The sequence below is a fragment of the Macrotis lagotis genome, chromosome 2 (assembly GCF_037893015.1).
Source record: "Macrotis lagotis isolate mMagLag1 chromosome 2, bilby.v1.9.chrom.fasta, whole genome shotgun sequence".
Taxonomy (NCBI): Eukaryota; Metazoa; Chordata; class Mammalia; order Peramelemorphia; family Peramelidae; genus Macrotis; species Macrotis lagotis.
In genome coordinates, this window is record NC_133659.1 from 12987837 (window position 1) to 13013580 (window position 25744).

General features: G+C 38.9%; 1 long non-coding RNA gene across 1 annotated transcript in view; it reads left to right on the top strand.

Annotated features, from left to right (window-relative positions):
* The window catches only part of LOC141512367 (uncharacterized), a 27748-nt gene continuing 2004 nt past the window's right edge, over positions 1-25744 (top strand). Inside the window, exons 1-2 of the long non-coding RNA XR_012475467.1 lie at positions 1-165; positions 24715-24803. This is a non-coding gene — a long non-coding RNA (uncharacterized LOC141512367). The remainder of the gene's footprint in view (positions 166-24714; positions 24804-25744) is intronic.

Genomic DNA, 25744 nt, shown 5'->3' on the forward strand with positions numbered 1-25744 from the left:
CTATATACACCGGGCAGTCTGGAAGGTACTGTATTCTCTGCCAAGGCTTAGTGGCAGAGAAGGTGATTATCTGTACTGGGAGGTGGATTTTTCAAACTGGAGGTTTGCTATGTCAATGAAATCAAAAAGGAGTCAAAAAAGAATGACAAGTAGCTTCAACCAGCAGTAAGTTAAAAATCATTTGATCTTAGAATACTCATGAAGAACACTCCCAGACACACACCCACACTTTCATGCTATTTTTTGTCCCTATGAGAAACTTCATCCATAAAACTAATTGAAAGAGGCTTCTCCTTGCAGGTCCTAATGAGCTCGTCATCCTCACCAAGACCACTTCCTGGAGCAAGTACCATAGTTTTCACAATGCCAGGGGAAAAAACCAACCACCCCTAGCTGGTATTTGGTTTCCTAGGATGAAATGTAGCTGGCATGAGGTTTTGAGGAGATGAAATATAGGCAGAGGGCTTCATCTCCACCCCTGATGGGAGAACCTCTCTAGTGGCAGCTGAAGCCATCATCTGTCAACTTGCTTTGCCTTCTCTTTGCTGTTGAAATGAAACAGATGGCTTCAATGAGAAAGAAGAGAGGAAATCAGCTCCTCATCCTTTCTGAGGCAGCCACTCACCACCCTTTCCTGTCTTGTGTTCTTTCTCCATTTGTCTCCAAGCTGTTTCAGGGTTAGGCCATTGACATAAGGCTTGGGCCTGAGAGATCTCTCGATTCTACCCATATGTAAAATGGCCCTAAGAAGAGAGAGAATGGAGGGAGGAGACAGGATGGATACACAGAGAAAGAGAAAGAAGAGAGAAAAATAGAGAGGACAAAAGAGACCAAGTGTGGGGGGAGAGAAAGAGGGGAATAGGGGAGGGGGAGAAAGCAGACAGAGGGTCAGGAGGAGATATAGAAATGAGAAACCATTCAGAGAGAGAAAGATAGAAATGGAAGGAGGACAGTAAGAAAGAGTAAGAGAAAGAGACAGTAAGAAAAGGAAAGAAATATAAAGGCAGTTGGAGACAAAGAGAGGGACAGAGAAAGATATATATATATATATATATATATATATACACACACACACAGAGAGAGAGAGAGAGAGAGAGAGAGAGAGAGAGAGAGAGAGAGAGAGAAACAAGGACAGTGAAAGATAGACTAGAGACAAAGTAAGAGGGGAAAAAGACACAGAATATGTGTTTTGGTTTTAAGAAGGCTTTGAGGTTTAAGTTTGACTCTACTACCTTCCAGCTGTATAACCATAAACCCATCACTAAGCTTTTCAAGACTCAAGTTTGTTTATCCATAAAAAGTGGACTACGATGTTTATGCTATTTCCCACTCAAGGGTGTTCAGAGGATGAGATGAGTGAAGCACTATATGGAAGGTCTTTGGCCAACTATCCAGCACTCTACTGATATAGGCTTTAATTTATGATCATAACATTTGGAGTTGGAGGATCCTTAGAAATCTTATAGTTCAGTCCTACAACTACAATTGAGGAATTAAAAGTCATTAAGATTTATCCCCCATTTCCTTAATGGACACCACCACCAACCACCAACATCAAGATCACCTGCCATACAAAAAACACAATAGTAGGTACAGGTTATCTAACATTTGATAGAGGTTTTATCTTGCAAGAACTTAGATTGAATTAAAGAGATAGAAAATTTCCCTAAAAGAAATATACTCATAGAGTTAGAAAGACCTCAGATTGTCTGGTTTAGTAAATCAAGGTAAATTTGGTGGTGGTTGTTTGTTGCGTTATTTTTCAGTCATATCTGATTCTTCATGACCAACTTTGAGTTTTTTGGGGCAAAGACCCAACTCACTTTACATATGAGGAATCTGAAGCAAACAGGATGAAATGACTTGCCTAGCATCACATGGTTAGTGTGTGTCTGAGACCAGATTTTAATTTAGTTTTTCCTGACTCCACAGTCAGTGCTCTATCAACTATATACCACCTAGCTGTCTTGTATTACTGATCTGTTAATAATTTGTGCTAGTTTCATTATATTTTATAAAAATATAGACTTCATTATATGCTAATGCTCCAAAACTAAATTATACCTGAGGAAAACTCAGTCCATTAACTCCTGTTACTGTTGCTCAAGATATCTTTCTATTTGGGGGCAACTTCCTAATCCAATAAAGTCTAAGGGCTATTAGCCAGTCTCTCAGGAGCTAACTTTTCCAAACTAAAAAAAAAATACTGTGTGACAGCATACAACACATCATCAAATTGTACCATGAAGATGCTGTGTTTGTGGTGGTGATAAGATTGGTTCTTCACTATTGGTTATCTCTAGGGTTTATTTCTCTGCCTTCTTTGGCACACTCAAACCATGGAAGACTATTTCCACAAAGATCTTTGTAGAAAGTTTCATCAAATTTCACTAATGTCTCACTCTAATGAAGCATATAAACTCCCTTGGTGTAATAATTAAGTTTTAGGATTAGTTTTCACTTCCAAACTAAATCCAAAGAAATCAGACTAAAACATATCCTCCTCTATCTGTAGGATGTAGCTCGAAAGAACTCAGAGACTCAAAAATTTAGATGAAAAAATAATTTCAGCAAAGTAGCAAGATATAAAGCAAATCCTCAGCATACCAACAGAGGACAAATCCCACAAGAAGAGATAGTAAAAGATATCTCATTCAAAATAGCTCTGGATAGTATAAAATACATTGGAGCATACATGCCAAAACAAATCTAGGAACTATAAAAACTTTTTATACAAATAAAATCAGATTTAAGTAACTGGAGAAATATTAGTTATTTGTTGGTAGGCAGGACCAGTATAATAAGAATGACAATTTTACTTAAACTCATTTAGCTATTCAATGTCATCCCAATTAAGTTATCAAAAAATATTTTTCTAAATTTTAAAAAGAACAAAATTCATTTAAAAGAACAAAAGACCAAAAATATCAAAGGAATTTTAAAAATTGTAAAGAAAGGAGATTAAGCAATACTAATCTTAAACTATAAGACTATAATCATCAAAACTATCTGGGAAGTGGCTAAGAAATAGGAAGGTAGAGCAATGGAACAAGGTAGACATACAACTTACATCAGTCAATGTAGTAACCTTATATTTGACAACTATAAATATTTTAGATTATGGGATAAAAAAATCATCCTCTTTTTAAAAATTGTTGGGAAAACCAAAAGGCAGTCTGACAGAAATTAGGCATAGATTAATGCATCAAGGATTTTTAGAACTCCTTAGGGATGTTCAGGTTGCCTGGGTTGAAATGTCCAGATACAAACACAAAGATAACATATCCCAAAGATAATTTGACTTTTGTGAGCACATGTTTATGACTTTCACTCACTACCTTAGAGATCAGTAGATCAGATTCCCCAACAGAAGAGGTAGCCCTAAGTTCTAGGATGTTCTTTCTTGGATATCTCTCACTAGTTCAACTGCATTATAAAATCAGAAGATCTCTATGAAGTCAGTATTCTTAGCATTATTTTCGCATGCTGTTATCTTATTAAAGTATTCTATTTTTAAAAGGAAAATGTCATAAACATCACTATATGAACATTATGAATTTCAGTGATTCATAATTAGGGAAAACCTTGTTTTATGCTGCCATACCTAAAATATTTCCTCTAACCTATAAGAGAGAGGAGGAGGAGGAAGGAGGAGAGAGATAAAGGAGAATGGGGGGAAGAAAGAGGGGAAAGGAGGAGGAGGATCTTTGTATCCTATTTGTATCTCAAAACACCTTCTCATTCAATGCAATAAACATTTGTGTGTTTGGTTGTTTGTTGTGTCTTGATTCTTTGTGACCTCATTCAGGGCTTTCTTGGGAGAGATAATGAAATGATTTGTCATTTCCTTTCTCCAGTTTATTTTATAGATGAGACAACTGAGGTAAGCAGAGCTAAAGTGAATTGCCTAGGGTCAGCTGAAAAATGTTTGAGGTCTTTCTGATTTCAAACCCAGTACTTTTATGCACTATGCCACCTAGCTTTCCTCACCCCAATAAATATTTATTAAGCATCACCTCTATGCATAAGCACTGTACTGAACACTGGAGATAAAATTAATAAAAAAGAAAAAATAAATAAATCTCTCAAGGAGTTCATAATCTAACAGAGTAAGGGAAGACAGTACCCCAAAGGTGGTAGGAATGCAGGTTGGGAGGCGATCAAAGGGTACCTAATATAGGCGCATGTTGTTCCATGGAACTGAAAACCAGAAGAGCAGCAGTACAGAGTGGAGGGACCTGAAAGCCCAACTTCTGCCCTCTTTTAAATGAAGGTTTTGGGGAGGATTTTGGAATTCTACCCTCCAACTTGCCAATCAGCAAAGAGAAGAGGATGAAGGAGGTGGTATCAATCAAAGTTTGAATTGGCAGCTTGGTGGTGAAATTAGAAGTGATGACTTTCACCTGTCAGGGTCATTGTCCTCTGTTGAGTTGAAACAGGAGTGGAGAGGCACTGTAAAATGGTCCTTGACTTTTGAGTGAAGAAAGCAAGGATGAAAGAACAATGCAACAATGATAAAAACGACAAAAATAAAACAATTATCAAAATGCAACAAAATTCTGGACAGCGAGGAAAAATGTTGATGCCAAATGATTAAAATTCACTTCTCTCTTTTGTTACCAACTAAATACAAAAATGGAAAATGACCATGAACTACAACAGCTGCAATCTCTGTTAGATGATTCTGTTTAAGTACTTTTAGACAGTATTTTTGCGAGTAGAAGTTCGTCTTGGGAAATGGCCATTATATGTAAAATGATGTGTATCTTTGAAAATATTTTTTGAAAGTTTATTGACTTTCATTGAGTAAATAAAAGTAAAATAAGGCATAAAAAAACCTTTATGCCTCCAGGGAAAAGTTTGTTTTAATCCATGGCAAGGAATAACTAGTCAGGTCACTAATAAGGATTCTATATTTATTTCTAACAAGACTCAACATTGCTTGTTTTTAATCAACTTATCTGTGTCCCAGGTCTATAATTGACTCTTCTGTGACTAACTAGTCCAATATATCCCTCGATGGATGAAGAAATTGAAGTCCACAGAGCTTAAGTTTCAGCCCTCTATAGGTTAAAGGGAAGTGGATTGCCTAAGGACATAGATGCATTAAAGATGAATATTTGAACCCAAATCCTGATTCCAAATTTGGCCTTCACTCTACTGTATGTCTCTTAAATATGAGCTTTTATTTTTTACATGATAATATATTCCACCCCCTAATTATTTCAGACTTGGAAATGAGTAAAAAGTTGTTCTTTTGCCTATGAATGTATGATCTGTATGATTGTGCTTCCTACTCAGTTGCTTCCAGATATAGCAAAAAGAAGTAGACACTGGGCTGAGCAAGATTTGTTCATGTTCCTTTGGTTTCAGACAGTCACCAGTGGGAAGAAGTATATGCCAAGGAAAGTAGAAAGTACTAGAAGTTTGTCTATTCCTGTGGGAATCATTGGAGGATATGATGCCACTGAGGTTCATTCATATGTGAGCACTGTGCCTCCTGCCTCTCTCTTCCCCTCACCAAGTGACTGATGATGAGGTACAATGAAGAAGAAGCTCCTTAATGACAGAGCCTCTGTGGTTCAGTGACTACAAAATTTGACCATGCCCAGCCTCTCTACTCTCTTCTCCAAGTGATATTTCAACTCATCTCTTAAACACATCCTCTGCACCAATGATACATGAAGGAGGTCAGGGCTCTGTTTTTCCCCATTAGCAAATTGGCAGCTTTCCATGTTTTAGGGAAAGAATTGCACCTTATAAATAATGATATATATCTAAATTTCTTCATGACTTGTATTTCATGACAAGAATTAGCCAACATACATGTGCTAGATGAAGCCTAAAAATGAATTCAACAATTAGTGACCTAGCATCTATGTGTGGTTTCTTAAGGGCGCTGAGAATAAAATTATAGAAATGGAAAAGGAGTAAGCTATAGTAACATAATTTACAGTAAATAATGAAGGCAACCTTCATTATCCCAGATAAAGCATTGAATTTAGAGTCCAAGGATTTTATCTCTTTATCTCTTTACACTACTTACAATAAAAACTAACCTCCATTTATTATTTTGTCCTTGTATCCCTAGCACCTAGTATAGTCTCTCAGATATACAAAAGATTAATAGACATTTGTGGAATAAATAAGTCATTTTATGTCTCTCATCTTTGAAAGGTTTGGGTGGTCAGATGGTGCAGTGGAGAGAGTTCCAGGGCTGAATTCAAATCTAGATTTAGATACTTCCTCTGTGGTCCTCTGTTTGCCTTAGTTTTCTGATCTGTAAAATGAGAATAATAACATTTTCTCATGGTTGTCTTGAGATAATATTTGCATAGGATTCAGCACAGCACTATCTAATGTTAGCGGTTATAGATGACCCCCCAAATCTCTCTCATCTTTAAGGCTGTCATCACATCTTGTCTAAACAGGATACCAAATTAGGGATTTTCTAACTTGTTCCAATGCCAGATCCTTGGCCAGAACAGATGCAGTGTAAGACCAATTGTCTTTCAGAGAGGAGAATCTGGATACTCCGAAGAAGAGAAATAGAAATTCCAAGACCAGATGGACTGAAAGAGAGAAGAGCCATTGACTCCTTTGTGATCTAGCCAGGAAACCTTGGATCAGGTTAGGAAGAAGGGTTTGATATTCCTCCAGAAACTAGGAAAACAAAGCCCCAGCTGGCTTTTTGAGTCTTCACTCTGCCTTCTCAGTTTCCTGGTGACAACTCCCCTCAGGAGACTTTATTCCTGTTACACAATAAATTAATTTATGTCTCACACTAGTTAATCCCTGTTGGTGCCTTTTGTGGCATCTGCTAACTCTAGTTCATTTTCCTCTCCTTGATTGGTGCTACAACCACCCTGGGTATGTGTATTAAGGGGACTTGTCACCTTCACCACTGGACACTATTTGCCATGAAATGAGTCTGGCATATTCTTCCATCTTTCTGACAGAGCACTAATATATTAGAGACTGTGAGAGGGAGATAGAGGGAGATATCTGAGCTCATGGATTCTTGTATCTAGCAGGAAGAAACAGCTGTGAAAGAAGTGCATTATCCTTATCACCTCTTTCTGAGACTCTTTATATCGATAACCCATTGCCTTGCCTTATTCAAACTACCCAATGAAATCATGCAAACACTGAAATTAGCTTCCCTGGGAATTATAGATCTCCTTCCTCTCAGAATAATAGGAATAGCACAATAACCAACTTAAGGAATTCTTGAAGCTCCTGTCTCCCATACAATATCATGACCATTTAGTTTCTTTTTTGTTTGTTTTTGCAGGGCAATGGGGTTGAGTGACTTGTCCAAAGTCACACAGCTAAGTAATTATTTAGTGTCTGAGATCACATTTGAACTCAGGCCCTCATGACTCAGGGGCCAATGCTCTATCTACTGTATCACCTAGCTGTCCTTCTCCCATTTATGTGTGAAAAAAAATCCATTTTCTAATTTTCTAATTCTGTAACTAAAGCATTTGTGAACCTTGGTTTAATGCAAAGACAGCTCACATACCAGTTTAACCCAGCATGAATTCCCCTAGAAGAAATCATGCCTATCAAGCCTCATTTCCTTTTTAAAACATTTTTGACAAGTTATAAGACTGGTTGCTGATGAATGAGACTGGAATGAATTTTTAAAAAAGGAAATTGACTTAATCTCCTAACAGACATTTAATAAGAGATTGGTTATTGATATTTCAAATCAGCTCTCTGTATGCAATTACTAATCCCAATTAACCCTACATTAGAAGGAAGGCTATTGATAAGAAGATTTGGCATACATTACAACAGCTCAAAGTTGACTTATTCATGCAAGCTAACCACACTTTAAAATGGGAAGGAACAAAGGAAACAACAACCACAAAGGAAACTACAGGAAAACCACAACAAAGGACATCATAGAACTTTAACTGACAAATATTTTTTTTTTTTCCCATTGAGGAGGTCAAAATGACCCAGAAACTACCTCACCCTGAAAATATGTAGTCTGCTTGCAAAATGGAGAGTCACAGCAGCCTAGTGAATCTGGCTGTGAAGGTTAAATTCAATCCAAAACCTTTCAAAGGAAAATAGTGAGAGATAATAAAAACAGTTTTGCCTCAAAGATTAGTAGAAAGAAGGAAAGCAAAGCTTGAGTTGGCAAAAGCTCTTTTTAATGGAAATAACACTAAATGACCCAAGAACCAATTAAGTCATATGATCTCAAAAGTATAAAGACAGAAAATGGAACTGTTTTGTAAGCATTTTTATTGGAAACTATTTTCTTTATCAATGATAGTGAAATCCCCATATTTGAATTCTAAGAGCTCAATGCCCAATACATACAATACATGTGGAAGTACCTAAAGAGTCTCCATTTAGCTTTTGATTAAAGATATCCTTTGAAAGACAACCTTCCACCCCTCAAAACAACCAACTTTTGGACAGTTCTACTTGTTGCAAAGGTTTTCCTTAAATTTCCTTACAAATTTCCTAAATGTGTGTCTTTTATAAATGCATCCTTTGTCTTTAATTCTGTCTCCTGAAGGCAGGCAGAACAAGAGCACTTGCATAGTCTACTTCATGGGTCTATCAGGAAGATTACATTAGGAAATCCAAAGACTGGTTGGTAGTGCCCTGTATACTATAATCCTAGAAAATCTCCTTATGTCTGCCAATTCTAATCTTGTTCTTATTAGAATGATGGAATCAATTCTAGACTACACAATTTGGAAGGAGAACATTACCAAATAAACTTTAAATTGGACCATATGAGTTATAAGAAAGGATTAAGGAAGCTAAGAGCTGAGGCCATTTCATTAAACAAATGAAAGGGTATTTCACAGATGGCAGGGACCTGCTGACTATATATCTCTACTGAGCATTAAACAAACAAAAATCAGAAAATAGGCATGAGCCCATCAGCCTGAGTGATTTAGTTCAATACTATCATCTTGATCATTATTATTACTAATAATATATCTATTATTATTCTAATGTTATTTATTTTAATATTGAAGATGATATCATTAATAGGAGCAATATTTACCTTAAAGCAAACTATAAATATGTTATGTCTAAATAAATGAAAAGATCACAGACTTAAAACTGAAATGAAATCAGAGGCCGTTTGGTCTAGCTTCATCATTTTACAAGGAAAGAAACTGATGCTAAGAATTTAAGGAAATGGTATACCCAAGATCACACAGCAAGTGTCAGAAATGGGCCTTTTCAAGGACTTTCGAATTGTGAAGTCTGTACACTCTCTCTGTTATTCCACATTGCCTCTCTAATTCAGCCCTCTGGGATGAAGCAGAGTCAACCTAAGTTATTCCTTTTCTCTAACAAACCTGCACATTCTTGAAGGCAGTTTTCATGTCTTCTATAAGGCTTCTCTCCTACAGCTTAAATAAACATCCTCAATTCAATCTACCTTAGATATTCTTAACCACTTTGTTTCAGAGTATCTATTGCTATGGCTTCCTAATTAATCTCTAAGCCTCTTGTATGCCCCCTCTGCAATTCATACTTAATAAACTGCTAAACTGATAATTCCTAAAGTATAGGACCAACCATGTTATTCCTTTGGTCCATATGTTTTATCTTTTAGGATCAAATGCATTTTGGTATTTAAAGATCCTCACAATCTGATTCCAAGTTATCTTTCCATCTAAGTTCCTTAGGAAGCCTCTTGGTTCTTTCTTCCCCTAACTTGGACACACAAATCCCAGGGAAATGGAAATGATGATGATGATGATGATGACTTAGGGCAACCTTGAGATTCTGTACTCATAACACTTAGATTACATAGTGAACCCCATGGATATCTTCATTATTACCAATCAGGAGACAATATTTAGCTCTTAGTATAAACATTTGCTAATATGGCAGAGTAAAACAGTAGCTATAAAATATTTCACACCATGAACCAGAGGTATACACTCACAAAAGCACATTTATCATGAATAGTGGATTCAAAATTCATCTGCAATACTATTAAGACACACATATCAGATACAGTTGTGACAAAAGTAATTTGGCTTCTGGGACTGCCAAAGAATCTGTTCCTCCTTTTAGGAGCAATGTCTATGTTGGGTGAGATCAGTTAGTTAGATCTGCTTCTTTCCATAGTCCAGCTCTCTTCTCTGCTATCAAGATTTGAAATTTCCAGGGGCGGAGCCAAGATGGCGACAAGAAGGGATGGAGTCTTAGGAGCTCTCTGATAAAATTCATCAGCTAAAGACTCTAACTAAACTTTCGAGAGACAGAACCCACAAAGGGACCCAGTGAGGCAGTTCTTCTACTCAAGGTAACCTGGAAAAGAGCAGAAAGGCTCTGCTCCCCGGGGTCAGAGGGGTGGCCCACCGGAGGGGCGGCCCACCAGAGCCAAAGAACCTCAGCCTCCCGGAGGCAGCCCCAGGGTGCTGGGGGTCTCAGCTCACAGCAGCGGGGGAGTCTCCTGAGCTGCACCCCAGGGAGCACCGGGCACAAAGTGGGGGAACAGCAGGGGGACCTCTGCCAGAGCGAGCACATGGAGCCCAGCCCTCAGGGCACATGGCAAGCAGCATCTTCTTTCCCCAGCCCTGATCCAGGAAACAGAAGCCGGTAGAGCTGGTAAGCAGGAGCCCCCAGGGCATGAGCCCATTGAGCTGAGGGAGGGGAGTGAAGAGAGACTGTAGAGCTCTGTCCTCTGCACCTGGAACAGGACTCTGGGGCTCTGACCACATTCAGATCCTGACCACAGTCTAGGCCCCCCCATAGAACAGCAGCCCCCCCCACATCAGCCCCTTGGCAGAGAGGGGCGCTTATGGTCATTCACAGACCAGGAGGGAGGACAGAACCTCACACACTGAGACCCTTGTGGGAGTGTCCCAAAAGCTCAAGAAACACCCCAAACCAGGCCCAGGCTGGGAAAATGAGCAAGCAGAGAAATAAAAAGAAGACTATTGAGAAATATTTTGCAAATGAGCCCAAGAAGGACCAAAATACTCAGTCTGAAGATGAGGAAGCACAAGCTCCTGCATCTAAAGACTCCAAGAAAAACAGAAATTGGGCTCAGGCTATGACAGAGCTCAAAAAAGACTTTGAAAATCAAATGAAGGAGTTGGAAGAAAAACTGGGAAAAGAAAGGAGAGAGATGCAGGAAAAACATGAAAATGAAGTCAGCAGCTTAGTCAAGGAAATCCAAAAAAACGCTGAAGAAAATAGCATGCTAAAACTAGCTTAGGTCAAATGGATAAAACAGTTCAAAAAGTTATTGAAGAGAAGAATGCTTTAAAAAGCAAAATTGGCCAGATGGAAAAAGAGATAAGAAAACTCTCTGAGGAGAACAAATCCTTCAGACAAAGAATAGAATTCAGGGAGATTGATGAATTTAACAGAAATCAGGAATCAATACTTCAAAACCAAAAAAATGAAAAATTAGAAGAAAATGTGAAATATCTGATTGGAAAAACAACTGATAATGGAAAACAGACTTAGGAAAGATAATTTAAAAATTATTGGAATACCTGAAAGTCATGATCAGGAAAAGAGCCTTGACATCATTTTCAAAGAATTACTACAGGAAAATTGCCCTGATATTCTAGAAGCAGAGGGCAAAATAGAAATGGAGAGAATCCACCGATCCCCCAGAGAAAGAGATCCCAAACAACCAACCCCTAGGAATATTATAGCCAAGTTCCAGAACTCCCAAGTCAAAGAAAAAGTATTACAAGCAGCCAGAAGGACACAATTCAAATATCGTGGAGCTGCAGTCAGGATCACACGGGACTTAGCAGCAGCTACATTGGAAGCTCGTAGGGCTTGAAATACAATATACCGGAAGGAAAAAGAGCTTAGAATGCAGCCAAGAATGAACTACCCAGCAAGGCTGAATGTCCTCTTCCAAGGAAAAAGATGGACTTTCAATGAACCAGGGGAATTTCAAAGGTTCCTTTTGGAATGGCCAGAGCTGAACAGAAGGTTTGATCTTCAGATACAGGACTCAAGTGAAGCATGGAGACTGGAGGAGAGGCGGGAAATATGAGGGACTTAATGATGATGAACTGCATGTATTCCTGCATAGAAAAATGACACTGATAATACTCATATGAACCTTCTCAGTTAATAGAGCAGGTAGAGGGAGCTTTTATAGTTGAAGCACAGGAGAAAGCTGAATTCAAAGATAAAATATAGTGTAAAAATGGAGTCAATAGAAAAAAAAAGGGAAATGGAATGGGAGAAAGAAAAAGGAGAGGGGGAATAGTCCAAGATATTTCACATAAGATTTTTTTTTATTACAATGAGCTATTGAAATGATATGGAAGGGGGGAGGCAAGGGGGAATGAGGGAAATTTTGCTCTCATCAGAGATGGCTAGGAGAGGAAACAGCAAATATACTCAATGGGGTATAGACATCTGGAGTAAGAAGGAGGGGGGAGCAGGGGGAAGGGGTGGGGATGGGAATAAAGGAGGAGAGGATGGACCATGGGGGGAGAGTGGCCAGATATAACACATTTTCTTTCTTACTTCTTGCAAGGGGCTGGGAATGGAAGGCCTGCCCAGGACCACAGGGCCAGGTGGATTCTGGGCCTAAGGGGTGGTATGGGGGCTCAGGGCTTCTTGGCCCCGGGACCAGGGATCTGTCTGCTGCACCACTCAGCTACCCTACAGCAGAGTCAGTGAAAGGCGAGAGAAAATAGAGTACATGGTAGTGGAGAAATAAAGAAGGAGGGAGTTGCGATCAGCAATGGCAACGGTGGAAAAATATGGAAATAACTTTTGTGATGGACTTATCATAAAGAATGAGATCCACCCATGACAGAGTTGTTGGTGTTGGAACAAAGACTCAAACACATTTTTTGTTATGATTATTTGGGGGAGGGTGCAGGGCAAGTAGGGCTGGAGGGACTGCCTGGGGCCACATAGCGGGGTGATCTTTGGGTGTCTGGGGCCGGATTTGGACCCAGGTGCTCCTGGCTCAAAGGCCAATGCTCTGTCTGTCACCCAGCCACCCCTAGTATTATTACTATTTTATTTTATTTTGGGTCTTTTTTTTCTTTCTTTCTTTTTTTTTTTTTTTTTGGTTTTTGCAGGGCAGTGGGGATCGGGTGGCTTGCATGTCACATGGCTGGGTGATTGTTGGGTTTACGAGGCTGGATGTGGACTCGGGTGTTGTGGCTCCAGGGCTGTTGCTTCGTCCATTGCGCCACCTGGCCATACCTACAATTATTACTATTATTATTTTTTTATTTTAATTTTTTTCCTCTCCCCTTTCCTTTTTTCGCCCAAACAAGTCTATCTATATTCATGGGGGAGGAGGAGCGGTATTTTGTTTACTTGTAAACAAGAATATTTTATTGATGTAAAAAAATTTGTACAAAATGAGAATAAAAAAATAAATTAATAAAAAAAGATTTGAAATTTCCAAGCTGCTTCCTTTCTCAGGTGACTGACTTCCTATCTATCCATGAGTCTTTAGTTCTTGAATCACTTCACCAAAGCTTTCTCCTGCATGCCATTTCTTTTAACTCAATAGAATACCATCATATGGCCACAACTTGTTCCATTTATGTCTCAATTCATGGACATCCCCTCAGGTCTCTGCCACCACAAAGTGAGATGCCATAAATATTTTTTGTGAATGGGTCATTTTCTCTTTTCTTTGATAACTTGTGGATACATACCTAGTAGTGGTTGCTGGGCCAAAGGAGATGCACAGTTTTATAGTCCTTCGGAAATAACTCCAAACTGTTCTCCAGAATTGTTAGATCATTCATTAGTGTGCCTATTTTTCCACATCCCCTCCAAATGTTGGTTTATTTTCCGACATGTTAACCTATCTGACAAGTGAGGTGATACCTCAGCGTGATTTTACTTTGTCTTTCTCTAATCAATAATGAGAGATTAGATATCAAGGGTTGGAAGAATGAATTAGTGTTGAAAAAGTAGAGATAGTGAGTGTTCACCCTTCTTTATAGGATCTTAAAAGTGAATAGGAGAACTAACAGATGACAGCTGTAATGAATGGAAAGCAGATCAAGGGATTTTTATAAAGATAGAAGAGACAAATGTGGATAAAAGAAATAAAGAGAAAATGAAGAGAAGAGAAGAAATGATCAATGGGTAAGCTTCTTCTGAAGATGGGAGAGGATTGAATCAAACCCATAAGAAGAGGGATTAACCTTCACAGGAAGGATCATTTCAGCTCTGTAATAGTTGGCACATCCGAGAAAAGAGTAATTCTGTAATTCAGGGAGGTCAGGTTCAAATGACACCTCTGTAATTTACAACCCAAGACTTGGTTTAGATAGTAGTTGTTCTGAAAAGGGTTCCAGGAGATTTAATGGATGGACCACAATGTGATCAACAGTGCAATATGGCAATCAAAAAATCTAAAACAATCTTGGGTTATTTGGGAAAACATAGTTTCCAGGAATAAAAAACTTCTAGTGCAGTTTTGTTCTGTCCTTGTCTGACTCCAAGTGGAATATTATTTTCAATTCTGGGCACCATATTTTTAAAAGGACATTTATAAATTGGTGTTGGTGAAGTTCCTTAAGCTTATAGCATATGATGACTGGCCATGTTTAATATAGAGAAAATAAACCTAAGTGGGAGGGGAAGATGATATTTTTGTATTTGAACGATTATCATATGAAAGGATTTCATTTGTTCTGTTTAGCCCTAGACAGAGAACCAGGAACAATGAGTGGAAACTACTAGGAAGAGAATTACCTAACAATTAAAGCTAACCAAAGGCAGAATGGCTTGCTTTGAGAGGTGATGAGTTCATTGCACAGTTCCCATTTGAGATCTATTTGGCAAAGATACTGGAGTGGTTTGTCATATCCTTCTCCAGCTCATTTTAAGGAAGCTATTTGGCATGGTGGAGAAAACTCCAAGCCTGGAGTAAGGACCTCTCCTGAGTCCAATTTTGGCCTTGGACACTTATTAGCTATATGATTCCAAGGCAAGTCTCTGAACCATGTTGCCTCAGTTTTCTTATCTGTAAAATGAACTGATAAAGGAAAAGGTTTACTCCAGTTGTTTTTTTGCAAAGAAGTCGCCAAATATTATGATGAAGAGTCAAACACAATTGAAAATGACTGAACTGAATCATCTCCAGCTCATTTTACCAATGAGGAAATTGAAGTAAACAGGGATAAATGATTTGCCTTTATTTAGTAGTTTACCCCCCCATGTAGTTTAAACAAATTTTAACTTTCATTTTTAAAACTTTTAAGTTCTAAATTCTCTCCCTTCCTTCCAACCTACACCCCACCCCCAGTATGAAAGGCAGCAATATGATATAGGTTTTAAATGTGTAGTCATGAAAAACATTGCATTTTGTGAAAGAAACCATGAACAAGGAGATTTTGTTTTTTAATTTTTGCAAGGCAATGGGGCTAAGTGGCTTGCCCAAGGCCACACAGCTAGGTAATTATTAAGTGTCTGGGGCTGGATTTGAACTCAGGTACTCCTGACTCCAAGGCCAGTGTTTGATCCACTGCGCCACCTAGCAGCCCCAACAAGGAAATTTATAATAAGTTTTTTTTTTTTCTTGGTGGCAAGAAATCTCAAGAAAAATAAAGTTAAAAAAGGATGCTTCAATCTGTATTCAGATACCATCTCTGGGAATGAATAGCATTCTTCATCATAAGTCTTTCAGAGATGTCTTGGGTAAGTTAAGAATTCACAGCTAATCATCTTACAATATTTTTGTTACTTTCCACAAAATATATTTCATTTTGCATTAGCTCATGTAAATCTTTTCTTTCCTGAGTTTTTTCTGAGAGCATCCTGCTAATCATTTCTTACAGAACAATAGTTTTCCATCATAATTTCCAACTATAATCTATTCGGTCATTCCCCAACTGATGGGCATCCCTCAATTTCTTTCTTTTTCTGTTTGTATGTTGTTTGTTTTGCAAGGCAAAGGGATTCAGTGACTTGCCTAAGGTCACACAGCTAGGTAATTATTAAGTGTCTGAGTTTGGATTTGAACTCAACAGGGCTGGAACTCTATCCACTGCAACATCTAGCTGCCCCCATCCTCTCAATTTCTAATTCCTTGCCACCAGAAGAAAAAAGCTGTTGTAAATCGTGTACATATAGATCCTTTTTCTTTTTGTCTTTCATCTCTTTTGGGATACAGACCTCATAGTGCCTTTGCAAGGTCAACTAGCCCTTTGGGCATCATACCAAATTACTCTAGAGAAGAGTTAAATCATTTCACAACTCCATTAACAATGCATTAATGTCTCATTTTCTCTACATGTCCTCCAAAATTGTCATTTTTCCTGTTTGGTCCTATAAGCCAATCTATTAGGGATAAGGTAGTCCATCAGAATTGCTTTAATTTGCATTTCACCAATCATTAGTGTTAGAACATTTTTAATATTCTTGATAATATTGATAACTTTATCTGTAAACTATTCAAATCTTTTCATCATTTATCAATTATTTTTATTTTTATAAATTTCATCTGAATTATTTTAAAGTATTATTTTTATTTTTATAAATTTGACTCATTTCTTTATTAGTTTAAGAAATAAGGCCTTTATCAGAAAATCTTGCTTCAAAATTTTTTCAGTTGCTCTTGATAAATGTATTTCCCTCCATCCTATTCCTCTCCCCTTTTATTCTATTCTGTCTCTCCTTTTACCCAGTCCCTCCTCAAAAGTGTTTTACTTCTGATTACCCGCACCCCCAGTCTGACCGCCCTTCCATCATCCTCCCCTTTTTGCTTATCCCCTTTCCTCTTACTTTACTATAGGATTAGATGGATTTTTAAGACCCTATTGAGTGTGTCTATTATTCCATCTTTGAGCTAATTCTGATGATAGTAAGGTTCATTCATTCCCTTTCTTCCACTCCACTATAAAAGGTTTTTCTCACTGAGGGTCAGATTTGAACTCAGATCTTCCTGACTCTATCCACAGAGCCATATAGCCCATTTGTGAGTTACATAATTGTAGGAGGTTTTTTTAAGTAAGGATTTCACAAACTGAACACTGAAATCCCTTCTTCCTCAATCACGATGAGGACTTGGCAGGAGTGAAGCAGTATGCAAGAAGGGAATTTCAAGGATTAAGGTGTTTGTGCTTATTAATGGCAGAAGGAGAGGGAGAGGGGGCCCAAGGAAGTGAAGGAGTAGGATTATTCTAGATAGTGATGAGAAAACTGGGAGAAGTATTAAAGGAGAAAGTTTGTCCAGTGAAACAATGCAAATCAGGATTATTGGGAATAGAGGTCATAATATGCTAAGCATTAGGTAAATACAAATTGGCCCCAGAATGCCAATTAAAAATCTGATAAGATGATTCTTTGGATGATGATACCTCTCAAGTGGAGTTCACTGACAATTATTACTGCTTCACTGTGTCTGAGTGTTTGAGTATCCAATTTGTTATTACTATAGACTATAGGGACTAAATTATTCTCTCTCTATATATTGTATTCCTTCTGTGTAGTGTAAGCTTCTTGAGGGCAAGAACTATGCCATTTCTTAACCTAATACGCATTATTCTTATCCTGGTACCACTTATTGTGTGTTAAATTAAAAGCAGTGGAGATTTGAAAGACTGAAAAAGTCTTATCCAGAAGATCACTCTAAGACCATTAGACCCTTCTAGTTCCAAATATGTGATTTTTAAGTCACCTTTCTAAAGCCACATGATAGTTGGCCACCAATATTTGAAGGGATGTTATGTAGAAAAGAGATTAGAATTTTCTTGTGGCAGTGGGATGGGGAGGGAGGGAAGGTAGGAGAAGGGGTTGAAGAGGAAGATGGAGAGAAAGATTTATTAAGCACTGTGGGTCAGGCACTATGGAACAATATTTGTCTATTGCAGAGAAGCAGGTCGTGGCTTGGTTCTGGAAAAACCTCCTAATAATTTGAGTTCTCCAAAGCAGAATGGACTAGAATCTTCAGGCAGTGATTGGATGCCCAGCTCTAGGTAATATGGTAGAGGGGAATCTTTTCAGATATGAATTGATCTGAAAGTCCCCAAGGACCCTATCAAGTCTAGGCCCATGACTCTGGGAAGTGTCTCTCCCTCTTTTCATCTATGCTTTTTTGAATGTAACTAGAATACCAGAGTATAATACTCTGATAAAGAGATGCCAGTGGTAATGGATAGGCAACTTTGGAATCAGGACCTCTAGAGAAGGAGAGTCCAACAGCTTCCCTGGCAACCCATTCCATTTTGGAAGAGTTTCAATAGTTCAGAAGTTCATTCTTACCTTAAGACCTATGCTCAAGTCATGCCTCTGATTCATGTTAGATGGGGGACCAGGAGGGAATCATGTATCCTTGGAGCATCCAGACACTATAGAAAGTTAAAAGTTGAGGAGCAGCTATTCAAGAAGGAAGCTTTTGCAAGGGTTAATGACATAGATGAAATCACAGGTCAAGTCTCTCTCTGTCTAATCTATCTAATTTGAGTGCCTGTACGTATAATGACAGATGATTTATAAATGGGAAAGGTATGAGGCATAGAGAGAAGGGGGGGGGGGGAGATAATTGCTTCATGCTTCAGAAAAAGCAAGTTAAGAAGCAAATCTGTGTTCAAGGGATTTTCAGATAGAAGCTTTCCATTTTCTCCATGATGCCCCCAGCTGGTCATTTAATGGGATGAATAATGAAGTTTAAAATATATTTTTTTCCTACCTTGGCCTCATTTTCTGCCTTCAAGGCCTCAGGCAAAAGATGGAACTGAAGTTGGGACTCTGTCAGAAACAATTGAATTTGGAAAGTCACCCCCTCTCCCCCCACACACACCCCACCCTACTACCCCAAAAAAGAATGCAAGCACCAGTTGAGAAACCAGAGTTAAGAGACATCTGTATTGGAGGAAAGATTGCCAGTAGGATTCCCCCGGGCACTGGGGAAGTGGGGGGACAGGGTTGGGAGGGAAGTGAAGAAAACTCACGTAGTAAAGAGAGTAACAGAATATATCATCCACTTGCAATTTCCCCTGATGCTTCACAAGAAGATGGAGGTGATCCTGGGATGACAGAGGTGAGACAAGGGAAACTCTGATCACTCCCACCAAACTGGAAAGGCTTTGATCACCTGCTCAGAAACCAACCCAGATAAGTTCAGAAAGCCTTAGTCACTGGAAAGTTGACCCAACAATCAACAAAAGTTGATTCATTAAATATCAGACACCAAAAACTCACTGCTACCTCCTACCTGAAAGCTAACAAAAGCTTCCCACTATTTGTCAGTATTTACTATTAACTATCTGGACCGAATGTCAGAGATCCTTTTGTTCAGTCCTCTTATTGAAAGATGAGTATGCTATGATCCAGAAACCTGGAATCATCGAGGCGGTGGCAAAGTCCACTGACTGGTTCAACTCCTCTGACTCCAAAGCAATCAACCAATAGGAATTCATAAACTGTTTATAACATTCAAGGCATTGTGTTAAATGATGGGAATGTGAAGAAAGACAAAAACTCCCCAAATGATATGGGGAGATAATATGCAAAAAAAGTGTGCATAGAGGACAGAGATGTATATGTAAAATAATATCATGTGTGTATATATCTATATCATTCACTTATTTGTATGCATGCATATATGTATTTAGGCATGTGTATATACATAGCATGCATACATGAGCACACATATTAATTTTCACTGACTATTGGTGACCTATATGCACATATGCTCATATGTGTACATTTCTATATATTTCTGTATTGTGCAAATTATTTACATGAACGTGTATATGCCTGCTTAATCAAATGCATGCATACATGGCTATATTGTTGTGTGTGTGTATGTGTATTGCATTATACAAATATGTATGTGTGTTGCATGTCTTTTCTATGACATACATACACACATGTTTGTATATTTATGCATACACATATAAATTGGTAGTGAAAGTAAAGTAAACTTAAGTAAGATAATCCAAGAATCTCTTTCCCTCTAGCATGCTGCAGGAGGTGAGGGAAGGGAAGGAGGTAATCTTGAACATAGAATTCTTTCCTTAGGTGAGGACTAGAATTCCCAAAGGTTGTGTGCCACCTAGCAACTTCAAATCACACCCTGATTTAGGAGGCTTTCCAGGTAAGGAGAAAAGCCCACCGCAGCACTTGAACTCAGAGCTCTTGGCATCCTTGAAGGATGCAGATTATCTCAGAAGGTGGGAGGTAAATCAGGAGAGGAGGCCTCTTAGAAAAGCAACAGAGAAGGAAACTCTGTGGGAAAGAGTCATGAAGAAGGAGCAGGGAGCCAGGCTTTAACAGACCCCACCAGTCAGGGAGACAACTATCTAGACCTCTCAACAAAATGTGAATCTCCTTGGAGTCCGAGGAGCCTGGAAACAAGGGCCACCAGGTGGCAGCAGAGGCTCAGCTACAGACACCATGGGTGGTTGGCCCACCAAATTTTTGGTTTTCCTGGTTTGTGGACACACGCTGCTTCCTCTAAGGATGCTTTCCTTAATGATCACCTAGAGGAGGGATCGGATCAAGGGTCCCAGATGGCAGAATCAAGAACAGTAGATAGAAACTATAGAAAAGCACATTTGACTTTCAATGCTTATCTCAATCCAGGAGTGTGCTGTTAAATGTTTAACACCCAGCTCTCAAAAGAAAAAAATGTACTGCAAAAGCCAATCTTTTGATTTGAACCTGTCTGCATTATTAATATTTTCTCCAACACTTTCTTAAGTCTGAATAATCAACAAAACAATGAATGGGTTTTTAGCATTTGCAGGATTTCCCAGAAATAAAAGTTCATGCTGAAAATTTAACAATAGACTCTCTCAATCTGGTTCTGTGGGAAGGTAAGGGGAAACTAAGGGGAGGTGGTACTATTTTTTATTTATTTTTAAAATTCCCCCCCCCGTTACATGCAAAAACAAGTTTTGCATTTATTTCCAAAACTTTGAGTTCCAAATCCTCTCCCTTCCTCCCACCCCATTCCCCACCAGTAAGAAAGCAATATTTTTGGTGTAGGTTAAAAATGTGTAGCCATGAAAAACATTACTCCAATAGTTATGTTGTAAAAGTAAGCTCAATGCCCCCCCCACACACACACACACACATCAAAAAAAAAAAAAAAACTTCAAGGGAAAAAAAAGCCTGCTTCAGTCCATATTCCAACCCTATCAGCTGTCTTTGGGATGGCTTAGCCTTCATCATCCCGAGCCCTTTGGAGTTCTCTACGGTCTGTCCCAGCATTGCTGAGAGAAAGTGGGACATTCACGGTTGATCATCCTGCAACACTACTGCTACATTGCATCCAGTCCGCCTGCCATTGCATCTGCTCATGGAAGGTTGTAATGAGAGCATCCTGTTCATCATTTCCTGTAAGAGCACATTTCATCACAATCACATACCATACTTTGTTCAGCCATTCCCAACCACTGGGTATCCCTTCAATCTCCAGCTCCCCACCACCAGAAGACAGATTCTTTTCTTCCCGTATTTCATCTCTTCTGGAATATAGCCCTGGCAGTGGCACCACTAGGTCAAAGGGTAGGGATGGGTATATAGCCCTTGGGGAGAGTGGTATCCTGAAAATTTGGAGAAGATACAACACATACATGATCTCATATAAATTATACTATTATACTAATTATACTATACTATATACTAAAAATCAATCAAAGGTAATTTGAGGAGACACGCCCTAGTGTCTGGGAGACCAGAAATGACTCAATAAAGAAGGTTGTGATTGAGCTAAGTCTTGAAGGAGATCAAGGATTCCAAAAGCTAAAGATGAGGATGGAGTGCGTTCCAGACATGAAGGACAGTCAGTGCAAAGGCGTGGAGATGGGATATGGCATAGAAGTCTATGAAGAACCAGGAAGGCCAGTATGACTAAAAGAGTATAAAGATGGGAAAAATATATAATGAGTTTGTCACAACAAGAAGACAACTTCTAAAAGATTTTAAATGTCATAAAGGAGTTTCTATTAGATCTTAGAAGTAATAGGGTAGGGCAGCTAGGTGGCACAGTGGATAGAGCACTGGCCCTGGAGTCAGGAGGATCTGAGTTCAAATATGACCTCAGACACTTGATAATTGCCTAGGTGTGTAACCTTGGGCAAGTCACTTAAACACATTGCCTTAAATTAAAAAAAAATTAAAAAGTAATAGAACCCTATTACTGAAAGGGGAATGAGGTTGCCATGGTTAAAACTCTTCATTAGGAAAGTGACTTTCTCAATTGTGAAGAGGATGGAATAAAATGAAAAGAAATTTGAAATTCAGACATCAGAAATAAAGGTATTATAATAGTCTAAGTGAGAAGTGATATGGGCCTATCCCAAAGCAGTAGAGACACAAGGAGGTACGGGAGATATAAATTGGAGGGAAAGATTTGACAACAGAGGATGATCCCAAAGTCTCAAGCCTGGCTTGACTGGGAGAGTGGCAATGTCCTTGATAGTAATAATGAAGATGGGAGGATTTAGGGACAGGTAAATAATGAGTTCATTTTGGGGCATTAGAGATTTGAGATGCTTATAGAACATTCAGTTTGAGAGAGCCAAAAGGTGGTAGTTGATATGGGACTGGACCAACTGCAATTGAATTCTCTCCCCAAAAGAGGAACTGTATTTAGATATACAGATCTAACAATCTTCTGCCTAAGGATAATAGTTAAATGGGGAGACATGGTGAGATCACAAGTACAGAAGAGTAGAGCTTTTGAGTAAGAAATACATAAAAACCCAGTAAACAAAATTGAGAAGGACCAGTTAAAAAGATAGGAGGAGAACAGGAGAGAACAAGGGAATAAAAACCTAGAGAGGCACCTCAAGGAGGAGAGGGTAATCAATAGTGTTAAAGACTACAGAAAGGATAAACATTGAGTAAGCAGTTTCAGTTGAATGATTCATTCAGAAGCCAGATTGTAGAGGAATTAGAAATTACTGAATGGAAAAGAAATGGTCACCCAGCTTTGCTCAAGGAGTTTAACTGAAAAGGGGAGAAGAAATAAAGAATTATTACCAGTTGGGTTGGGGGAAACTCAGAACTATCTGTAGACAACAGGTAAGGAACCAGTAGATGGGAACTGAGAGTAGGGATAATAGAGGGGATTATCTGCTTGGAAGATGGGAAGAAATGCAATAAGGGAGGCACAAAGGAATTTACCTCGACAAGAAGGGCACCCTGTCATGCCAAACAGGTCTAAAGAGGAAGAATGTTGGGAGAAGAGTCTGAGTGTTCAAAGAAATACTGCAAAATGAGCATTCTTGCTTCACACCTAATCTTACTGGAAAGCCTCTAGTTTATCCCCATTAATGCTTGTTAATGGTTTACCAGCAATGTTGTTTTAAGAAAAAGTTAAGAGCCATTTTTTTTTCTTTTATAAATACCCAAATTAACTAGAAAGGACATATGAAAAAAGACCACTGGACTTTCTTTGTTGTTTGGTCAGTTTTCAGTTGCGTCTGATTCTTTGTGACCCCATTTGGGGTTTTCTTGGCAAAGATACAAGATTGGTTTGCTACTTCCTACACCAGCTCACTTTACCCATAAGGAAACTGAGACAAATGGGATTAAGTGATGCTCCCAGGATCACAAAACTAGTAAGTTTCTGACTCCAGGTCAGGTGTTCTATTAACTTTGCCCCTTTAATTGATACCTACTTGAGCCTTAGATTAGTTAATCCTCTCAATTTGGGAATTTACCTTAGAAAGAGCTGCCTAGATTGGAGGGTGAAGGCATCAAACCTTACCTTTGCCACCTCACCAACTATAGACTCTCAAATGATGTTCCTTCCCATCTAGTCTTCCACTAGATCACAGGCCTAGTAGGTGCCGACATATTGCTTTTTGCCCTGCTGCCAGGAATTGTCCCTTCCCCATCCTTCCTTTCCTCTAGCCTTTGCTTTCATCTTTTGCTCAGAGAATAATAATCTATTCAATGCTACCATCATTACTGGTAGGATTATGATCTTCTACTATCTTTTGGATCCATGCTCAATCCCCTTGTTTGCTTAGATCGAAGTTTCTTGTCCTGACCACCTTTGCCCAAGATATTTTGCATGCCTTTATTAGAACTTAAATTCCTCATGGGCAGATATGGTGGGACTTTTATATTTGTGTTAATTTATTTATATTTGTGTTTATATTTGGCATATAGTAAGGGCTTCCTCAATGCTTGCTGATCATAACGCTAAGATCAAACTCAGCTTAGACTGCCAGCCAGTTTGGGAGGGTCAGGGAAGATGGTCATGAAAGACCAGTGGCTGCCTGATTTCTAGCCTGGGTTCTTCTATTAAGTGATCTGTGAATTGTGAGTAAAACAGTCCATCATCCTGGATCTTAGTTTCCTTATTGGTAAAAGTAGAGGGTTGAAAAAACTGATTTCTAAGGTTTTAACTTCAAGGGTCTATGATCCTATGAAGTGTCCTGAGTAGACTTGGCACATGGTTCTTGGAAAGTCTCAGTTATGGAATCTTGAACCAGAAGTCCTAGGCCCTTATATCTGTTTTTAGGGGTTTTTTTGCTAGGCAATGGGGTTAAGTGGCTTGCCCAAGTCCACACAGTTAGGTAATTATTAAGTGTCTGAGACCAGATTTGAACCCAGGTACTCCTGACTCCAGGGCCGGTGCTCTATCCACTACACCACCTAGCCACCCCCTAGGCCCTTATATCTGACCAAAAATATTCACTATACCTGAAAGTAGTCATCCAAACTTTGTCAAAAGACCACTATTAAATAGGAAAGAAGCTTAAAAGTTATTTTGTCCATTTTTCTCATTTACAGATGAGGGACCTAAAGCCCAAAGGGATCAATTCAGATCAATCAAGATCACACATGGTACAGAAAGTCCTAGAGCTGAGATTTGAACCAAGGTACACAAGCCGACTGCAGTCCTGCACAAGTTAGCATAGACTCTGGGAAACAATAGACCCTTATTAAATATTGATTAAATTGACCTCCTTTTACCTCAATGCCCTTTTCTTCTTGGTGCTCCAAGAGATAGATGCCCTCCCTGGATTCTAGGGAACAATGAAAAGGATGGTAAAGTTGAATTGAGAAACCCTGGAATGAGATTCCAAATTTTCTTACTAGTTGTAGGATCTTAGGTAAGCCATTCCAACTCTCAATAAGTCTCATGTTCCTTATTTATCAACTAAGAGCATTGAACCTGATGATCACTACGGTCCCTTCTAGCGCCAACTTCTACCATCCAGGAACTCCACTAGTTGAAACCCCTTCTTTTCCTCAAGACCCAGTACAGTTCCCCCTTCCTCCATGATCCCTCCATCTCCAATCTTTCATTCCTCTCCAGTATCTCTAAGGGGCAGTTAGATGGTGCAGTGGATAGAACACTAGCCTTGGAGTCAGAAGGAATTTGAATCCAGGCTCAGTTACTTGATACTCACTAGCTGTGTGACCTTGAGCAAGTCACTTAACCCTGGTTGCCTTCCATCCAGGGCCATCTCTAATCATCCTGATTCCTATCTGGCCACTGGACCCAGATGACTCTGAGGAGAAAGTTAGGTTGGTGTCTTAGGACAGCCCCTCTCACACCAGTCTAGTTCATGTGCTTGTCATGGTATCACCTCCCTGATGTTGTGGTCTTCTTCAAAAGTGAAGGACAAACATTATTATTATTAGTAGTAATATCTTTAAGGAACTCATAGAGGAGACTGTTGGACCTGGTGTCATGAAGATCTAAACTGAAATACTATGTGACCCTCAGAAATTCACTGAACCTCTGCCTGCCTCAGTTTCCTGATCTGTAAAATAGATAAGAAAAGCTCTTATTACTCAGAACTTTTATAAGGAT